This window comes from Tamandua tetradactyla, chromosome 3 (genome assembly GCF_023851605.1).
Source record: "Tamandua tetradactyla isolate mTamTet1 chromosome 3, mTamTet1.pri, whole genome shotgun sequence".
Lineage (NCBI taxonomy): Eukaryota > Metazoa > Chordata > Mammalia > Pilosa > Myrmecophagidae > Tamandua > Tamandua tetradactyla.
In genome coordinates this window covers 198037722-198047211 of record NC_135329.1, presented here as the reverse complement: position 1 = coordinate 198047211, position 9490 = coordinate 198037722, and the positions used below count along the sequence as shown (strand labels likewise).

Sequence of the window (9490 nt, the reverse complement as noted above, 5' to 3'; positions counted from 1 at the left end):
CTTGGCTTAGCATCTCCTGGGGCTGGAGACTTCTTCTCTTCAGGTTCTGGCTATTTCTGTGAGTCCTTGCTTAGCACTCAGGTTTTTTATGTCTTGATCTCCAAATATTTTGCCCTAAACATTTTCTCTCTCCATGAGCTCTCTTAAAGACTCCAGTAAATGAATTAAGATTGATCTTGAATAGATGGAGTCACATCTCCATCTTAACAAAAGGTCACACCCGCAGTTGGGTGTGTCACATCTCCACAGACACAACCTAATCTAAAAGTCCAACCCTACAGTACTGGATCAGGATTAAAAGAACATGGCTTTTCTGGGGTACGTAACAGTTTCAAACCACAGATGTTGAGCATCTTTTCATGTGCTTTCTAGCCATTTGTATATCTTCTTTGGAGAAATGTCCATTTAAGTCTTCTGGCCATTTTTTAATGAAGTTGTTTGTCTTTCTGTTGTTGAGTTGAAAGATTTATTTACATATTCTGGATATTAAATGTTTATCAAATATGTTGTTTCCAAATATTTTCTCCCCTTCAAGGTTGTCTTTTTATTTCTATGATGAAGTCCTTTGAAACACAAATGCTTTCAATTTTGATGAGGTCTGACATCTATTTCTTCTTTCGTTGCTCATGCTTTTGGTAGAAAGTCTAAGAAACCATTGCCTAACACAGGTCTTGAAGATGCTTTCCTGTCTTCTTCTAGGAGTTTTATAGTTTTGGTTTATATGTTTAGGTCATTGATCCATTTTGAGTTTGATTAAAGTGAACTTTTTATTCGTTTATGGGGAAATTTGCATGTTTTACATATCTTTGCAAAAAGTTTGCATATTTTTCAAGACACAGCCATTAACTTCTTTTTTATTTATTTATTTATTTTTTGACATGGGCAGGCACCAGGACGCAAACCTGGGTCTCCAGCATGGCAAGAGAGAACTCTGCCACTGAGCCACCATTGCCCCAGCCATTAACTTCTGACTGCAAAATAAAAGGAGTTTGAAGCATAAGTATAAAAATTATTTTTATATTCTGTCTATGTGGAAAAATAAATTTCCTCAAGTGCAAATGGAGCAAAATATTAGGGGCCTATATTTATGTGCTTTCTCCTGGGCTGCATACCATTACTTCCTTTGGTCTTTCAAAGTGGTATCAAACCTAAAAAGGTAAGGAACTCTACTAAAGGAATGAAGTCTAACAGTGGAATTTCAGGCTTTCGTTTCTAATGGCAGGAATATTCATAAAGGGTTCAGGTCTTTCCATTATGCTAAAACTTCACGACTATGCTGCTCTCCTCAGTCACCTTTGTCATCTTTGCCAAGTCTACTCCAAGAAGTGAAAAATCAAATACTGTCCAATGGGCTTACCACTTTTTCACATCTTCAGGCTTTACCCATCTGCCACTTTCCTCTGAGTTTTCTTAATGCAGTATCTCTGCCCTTATCTGCAAGAAGCAGTAGGAGGACACTTGGCGCTACTGCTTTCCCTGCCCCTGGCGGGCTCAGCCACGTGCTCGCCTCCAAGAGGAGGAGCCGAGGTCACCACTGCCCCCTGCGCTGCAGTCGCCACCTGTTTTGGGCCGCCGCGGGACCAGCTGTATGGTAAAGCCCCAATCTTCAATGAGTAAACATATTCCTCAGTTCTGTGGTGTTCTTGGTCACACGTCTGTGGAGCTTCTGAAGGGCAGTGGAGATGACTGCCCTGCACGGAGACCTCTATGCAGACAAGTGAATCTTATAAACTCATTACTCCTCCACCGAGAACCCCCATCAGAGGGGTTTGCCTGGACCCAGAAGTGTGGAATTGAAATCTGCAGAGCATTTTACAAGAGTGCTGACCTGGATGAGGTAAACCTTAGTGTTCTATTTTTTTACTGCCTCGGTGTTACTGGATTGAAGAATTTCAGCTTGTTTTTGGGAGACTCATTTCATTTTCCATTACTCCTAACTTCATCGTCAAAGCACTGAGAATTTCAAGTGGAGTCTGTTGAAATAGACTTCTGTTTCTTGACTTCATTTCTCTTTTTGAGTTTTTAAATCCTTTCATAACCCTATTGAGTGTTTTTGTTTTTTCTCTTTTTAGGTGCATGGTCCAGGAATTGCACCCAGGTCTCCCCTATGGAAGGCAAGCGTTCTACCACTGAACCACCCATGTACCATAAGTGATTTTTAACTAAATTAACATGGCTCTAATGAACCACCCAACTCCTGTAGAAGTCATATACAAGAATAGGAGATTTCTTATTACACACAAGCCAACCAATGCAACCTTAAGCAAATTTAGAGGAATTTAAGAAGTAGGGAGTAAGACAATAGTAAGAGTCTGTGAAGCAACTTACAACACAGCTCTTGTGGAGAAGAAGGCATCCATAGTCTTGATTGGCCTTTTAATGATGGTGCACCACCATCCAACCAGATGGTTGATGATAAGTCTTGCAAAATTTCGTGAAGAACCTGATGGCTGTGTTGCTGTTCATTTTGTGGCAGGTCTTGGAAGGGTGCTGGTGCTTGTTGGCCTAGCATTGATTGACGGTGGAATGAAATATGAAGATGCACTACAGTTCATAAGACAAAAGTAGCAAGGAGCTTTTAACAAAAAGCAACGTTTGTATTTGGAGAAATAGCATCCTAAAATATGGCTGCGCTTCCAAGACTCCAGTGGTCACAGAAACAGCTGCTGCATTCAATAAAATTGGGGTGCCTGATGCTATTGTCTTGGAAGTGGAACATGAGAGAGAAGAACCTAATTTGTCGTAAGATTAGCCAATATGTGGGTAAGTAAGTCCAATGAAGCTTCCACAGGAGTGTAGAAAAGCAGTTTTACCAGGATACAAGTTTGACAGAATTGTACCTCTATGTTTGGGTGCCTATTTGGACACTCAGCAAACGATTCTTGCTGGTCAGCGTTTACAATGGACTTACCATTTGTCACAGTTGACCTTTCCTGAAATCATGCAATATTGAGTTATAGGTCTCCTTTCATCTCTTCTCAGGCCAGAATGTTATCAATATGTAAGAAATTTGGAGAGATTGGGTGCCAAAATACCCAGCACAATTCGTGTATGTTTTGAGTATCATACAGAATTTAAAATCCCAGGAAGTATGAATATGTAATTTATTCCTTCATTCATTTCAGACATTGAAAGTAAGGCCTGTTTGGTTATTTTTCTTTTCACTTTATGTTTACATCTCCCACATTTGTGCCAGTATACAACAGGTTTGCATAGCCATTGAATTTTGTTAGATTTTTACTGTCTTACAGTGATTATTTAATGCTATTTATAACTCATTTCATGACATTAAAGAAAACCTCCATTTTGCAAACCTACATTGTTACAGAAGCACATGTTTTTAATGTCTCCAAACAAAAAAGCCTTACAGTTAATTGAATATTTGCACTTCGGGGTTCAATTTAACCAGGAGGACCTGACAAATAAATGGAAGGAAGCTATTAAATGTTTTTAGTAAAATGTTAGCTTTTGTCTTATGCAGAACATGTAGAATATGCTCTTCAATTTAGTAAATATTTTTTAAAAGGTAGAGATGCATTGTTAGGGTTACTACAATAATTCTTGATCAAAATTTCTGAAATTCTTGGAATTTTTTCCATATCTTTTGGAAGTTGTTTACCAACTATTATTTTTGTTTAAAGTGTGATTATTTTTTTCCTTGAAAAAAAAAAGAAGTCAGTTTCTGCTAATGATTCAGCAGACATATTTTATATGTCTTTTGAATTTATAACTTAATATTTAGACACTTGATAATCTGTTTTATTATGTTTAATAAATGGTGATGTATACTATTGTTGATTCAACCATATATTTATACTGTCTGGGAATGTATGGCTGTAGTTGTGTGGGAGAAATAATTTGTCAGTGTTCACCAGCTTATAAAAATTTAGTGCAAGAGCTTAAACATCTAAATAAATAATGAGATGGAAAAAAAGCCTTAGGAGGAAAGTCAAGAAACTTCATTATATTTTTATATTTGAGGCTAATAATAGCTCAGATTCTGTGCTGTATATTGAATTATTTTCTTGGAGATATGTATTTTTTCTGTTAGCATTGGAAAATGAGTCTTCTAGCGAAATTATTTCTCCCACTAAGAGACTTTCATCCTGACTAGAAAAAGACACTGTAAACTACAAATAGAAGCTAGGATTATATGATTGATGTTGTTTCATCTTACTCAGCTTCAAATCTTCTTTCCTTTATTTATGAACCACTGATTGATGAACAGAGATGAACATATTGGAGAGGTGCACGTCTTTGAACTTTATTAAATACCTGTTGGTTAACAAAGGAGCTCATAAGCTCCATTGAAATAAGAAAACCCAAAAGTGACAGCAAAAGTAATTTTGCTTTTGTTTTTCAAATAGAAGCCACAATTTTCTTATTTAACCTCATTTATAGAGATCTTACAGTTTTGGTAACTAGGAACTATTCCTCTTTACCTTACTTTTAATTTAAAAGGAAATTATTTTTCTTTTTCATTTACACTTTTTTTTTTTTATTAGAGAGGTTGTGGGCTTAAAGAACAATCATGCATAAAATACAGGATTCTCATATACCACCTGGTTAGTTTGCTCGCTGCCAGAATATGACACACCAGAACCGGAACAGCTTTTAAAAAGGGGAATTTAATAAGTGACAAGTTTATAGTTCTAAGGAAGGAAAGTGTCCACAAAAGGCACCAACAAGAGTTTACCCTCACTCGAGAAAGGCCGATGGGTCAGGAACCCCTCTGTCAGCTGGGTAGCCATGTGGCTGGCATCTGCTCCTGGGCTCCGTTGCTTTCAGCCTCTGTTCCTGTAGGGGTTCCTCACTTTGACTCTCCAGGGCTGGCTTTCATCTCTTGGCTTCCCGTGGCTCTCTCCAGGTTCTGGCTTGCTTAACATCTCATGGCGATGTCTGCTGGGCTCCAAGCATCTCCAAACATCTGTGTCTCTGTTCTCCACATGTCCACATCTGTGTCAGCTTTGCTGTGAAGTTTCTGTCAGCTCTGAGACTTCTGTCACTTCTGACTCTCTCCAAAATATTTCCTCTTTTAAAGGATTCCAGTAAACTAATCACGACTCACCTGGAATGGGTGGAGTCCCATCTCCATCTAATCAAAGGTCATACCCACAACCGGATGTGTCACAACTCTGTAGAGATAATCTAATCAAATGCTTGCAACCTGCAGTACTGAAGCAGGATTAAAAGAAATGGCTGCTCCCACAGGATTGGATCAACATTACAACATGGCTTTTCTGGGGTACATGATACTTTCAAACAAGCACACCACCCTATTATTAACATTTGCATTGGTAAACATTTGTTAAAATTGATAAAAGCCCATTTTTATTTATTTATTGGTATGTATTATACATTAACATATCATATAATCATCCAAAGTGTACAATCAATGGTTCCCAATATCATCATATCATATAGTTGTGCATTTATCATCACAATTGACTTTTGTGTGTGTGTGTGTGTGAAAAACAACATATATACAAAAAAGCAACTAATTTCAAAGCACAACACAACAATTAGTTGGAGAACAGATTTCAGAGTTTGGTATGAGTTACAATTTCACAATTGTAGGTTTTTAATTCCTGCTGCTCTGAGATACTAGAGACTAAAGAAATATCAATATAATGATTCAGCAATCATACTCATTCATTAAACTTTACCTCCTCTGTATAATTCCACCATCACCTTTGATCTTTTTCCCACTCTTTAGGGGTATTTGGGCTATGCCCATTCTAACTTTTTTCATGTCAGAAGGGGCTGTCAATAATATGGGGTAGGGGGATGGAACTAGTTGATGTTCTGGAAAGGCTGGCCTCTCTGCATTTCAGGACTTATCTGGTCCAGGGACCCAACTGGAGGTTGTAGGTTTCTGGAAAGTTACCCTAGTGCATGGAACCACTGTAGAATTTATTTTATGCCCTAGGTATTCCTTAGGATTTGGCAGGAATGGTTTTGGTTGGGGTTTGGCAAGTTATGATGAATAGCAATGTCTAACTGAAGCTTGCATATGAGTGACTTCCATGGTAGCCTCTTGAAAGAGTTTTATTTGAACTCTCTCAGCCACTGATTCCTTATTTGTTACACTTCTTTTCCTTCTTTTGGTCAGGATGGAATTGTTGATCCCACGGTGCCAGGTCTGGATTCATCCCTGGGAGTCATCTCCCATGCTACCAGGGTTTCATACCTGGATGTCTTGTCCCATATTGGGGGGGGGGGGGGACAATGGTTTTGCTTGCAGAGTTGGACTTAGAGAGAAAGAGAGGCCACATGTGAGCAACAAAAGAGGTCCTCCAGAGGTGACTCTTAGGCATGCCTATAGGTAAGCTAAACTTCTCTGTTACATACATAAACTTCACAAGAGCTAGTAGTGCCAAGATGGCGGCTTAGCAAGGTGTGGGATTTAGTTCGTCCTCCAGAACAGCTACTAAATAGCCAGGAACAGTACAGAACAACTACTGGGGCCACATCAGTGACCCGACACACATTGTACCCCAGTCTGGACCAGCTAGACCGGCTGCGAGACCCCCCAGAACCATAAGTTCCCCAAGCCGAGGCAGCCAGTGCCCCTCCCCCACAGGCTGCTTCCCAGAGGGCAAAGGAAAGGGGCTTTACCAGCAGCAGGGCTAAGTGCAACTAAACTCCAATTGTGGAATTAATTCACAAATTCTGACTACTAAAAATAGGCCCCCAACTCCCTGGTCAAAGCAGAGGTTGCTGACTTTTGCCCTGGCACCGAGGGGGCAGGGCTGACAGAAAAAGAAAAGAAAAAGAAACAGAAGTTTTTTGGACCGGATAGCACATAATACTTGAAAGGGTCTGAGCCCAGAAGGAAAGGATGGGGCACATAGAATATGAAGGTACACAAACAACGTACCAACTTATGCTCTTGATTGGCAAACCTGAGGAACGGGGGTCCTGCTCTGAGAAGGTTTTTTTCTTTCTTTTTGTGTGGTTGTGTTTCTACAAAGGCTTGAGTGCCTTTGGATACAGCAGCAGGACTTCTCAGGCTGCTACTGCCCCAGGCATAGGCAGAAACAAGCTCCTTTTTTGAGAGCTTGTCTGGAGCCTGTGCCTTCCCCGGGGGAGGGTGAAGCCCAACTCAGGTGGAATCCCTCCCTTAAGGAATTCAGATACCAGAGCTTGGTAATTTGAAGCCATTAAAACCAGCCTACAACCTCTCCTATGTCTCCACCATGCCCCCAGCAGGGAGAGTTTGCCAAAGTTAAAGGTAGCACATCATCTTATGCTGGTGGGATCTGCAGGCAGACAAGCGCCACATACTGGGCAGGATAAGAAAAACAGAGTCCAAGAGACTTCACAGGGAAGTCTTTCAACCTGCTGGGTCTCACCCTCAGGGAAAACTGATGCAAGTGACTCTTTCCACCTGACAGGAGGCCAGTATGGTCTGGGAAAATCTGGCTGGAGTCTATAATACCAAAGTAGACCCTCCTAAGGGTGTGGGGGAAAAGGCACCATACAGGCAGGGCAAGAAACAAGAAAACAAGAGCTGAAAAATTCTGCTCTGTTAAACAAAACCTAAGCTAGTGGTCCAGAATAAGCTGAACTGAATGTCAAAGAACAAATAGACAACAAATTCATCCAGCAAGAAAATCCTAGGTAAAAGAAGTGAAAACAGTCTCCAGAATAATTAAGATAATTAAATGCCTAGATGCCAGCAAAAAATAATGAATCACATTAGGTAAATTGAAGATATGACCCAGTCAAAGGAACAAGCCAACAATTCAAATGAGATACAGGAGTTGAAGCAATTAATTCAGAATGTTTGAACAGACATGAAAACTTCATCAAAACTCAAATCAATGAATTGAGGGAGGATATAGAGAAAGCAAGGAATGAACAAAAAGAAGAAATTGAAAGTCTGAAAAAACAAATCACCAAACTTATGGGAATGAAAGGCACAGTAGAAGAGATGAAAAAACAATGAAAACCTACAATGTTAGATTTCAAGAGGCAGAAGATAGGATTAGTGACCTGGAGGGCAGAACATCTGAAATCCAACAAACAAAAGAAAATATAGGGAAAAGAATGGAAAAATACTCAGGTAATTGAATGACAATATGAAGCACATGAATATACATGTTGTGGGTGTCCCAGAAGGAGATGAGAAGGGAAAATGAGGGAAAAACTAATGGAAGAAATTATCACTGAAAATTTCCCAACTCTTATGAAAGACTTAAAATGAAGCATACCCCAAACAGAATAGATGCAAATAGACATACTCCAAGACACTTACTTATCAGAATGTCAGAAGTCAAAGAGAAAGAGAAAATCTTGAAAGCAGCATGAGAAAAGAAATCCATCACATACAAGAGAAGCTCAATAAGACTAAGCATAGGTTTCTCAGCAGAAACCCTGGAGGCGAGAAGACAGTGGGATGATATAATTAAATTACTAAAAGAGAAAAACTGCCAACCAAGAATTCTGTATCTAGCAAAATTGTCCTTCAAGAATGAGGGAGAAATTAAAACATTTTCAGACAAAAAAATCACTGAGAGAATTTGTGACCAAGAGACCGACTCTGCAAGAAATACTAAAGGGAACACTAGAGACAGATATGAAAAGACAGAAGAGAGAGGTGTGGAGAAGAGTGTAGAAATGAAGACTATCAGTAAAGGTAAAAAGAAGAAAAATTAGATATGACATATAAAATCCAAAAGGCAAAATGGTAGAAGAAAGTACTACCCATACAGTAATAACACTAATTGTTAATGGATTAAAATCCCCAATCAAAAGACATAGACTGGCAGATTGGATTTAAAAACAGGAGACATCTATATGCTGTGTACAGGAAACACATCTTAGACCCAAGGATAAACATAGGTTGAAAGTGAAAGGTTGGGAAAAGATATTTCATACAACTAACAATCAGAAAAGGGCAAGAGTAGCTATACTAATATCCAACAAATTAGACTTCAAATGTAAAACATTTAAAAGAGACAAAGAAGGGCATTATGTATTAATAAAAGGAACAATTCAACAAGAAGACATAACAATCATAAATATTTATGCACCGAGCCAGAATGCTCCTAAATACATGAGACAAACACTGAAAAGAGAAATAGACAGATCTATCATAATAGTTGGAGACTTCAATTCCCCACTCTCATCAATGGACAGAACATCTAGACAGAGGATCAATAAAGAAACCAAGAATTTGAATAATACAATAAATGAGCTAGAATTCACAGACATTTATAGAACATTACACCCCACAACAGCAGGATACACCTTTTTCTCAAGTGCTCATGGATCATTCTCAAAGATAGACCATATGCTGGGTCACAAAACAAGTCTTAATAAATTTAAAAAGATTGAAATGCTACAAAACACTTTCTCAAATCATAATGGAATGAAGTGCCAGAAAATTCACAAAAATGTGGAGGCTCAACAACACATTCTTAAACAACCAGTGGGGCAAGGAAGATATTACAAGAGAAATCAGTAAATATTTTGAAGCAAATGA

The 9490-nt window shown here is 38.9% G+C and overlaps 1 pseudogene; it reads left to right on the top strand.

Annotated features, from left to right (window-relative positions):
• Positions 1 to 2181: 2181 nt before the first annotated feature.
• Positions 2182 to 2679, top strand: LOC143676582 (protein tyrosine phosphatase type IVA 1-like; annotated as a pseudogene).
• Positions 2680 to 9490: the final 6811 nt, after the last annotated feature.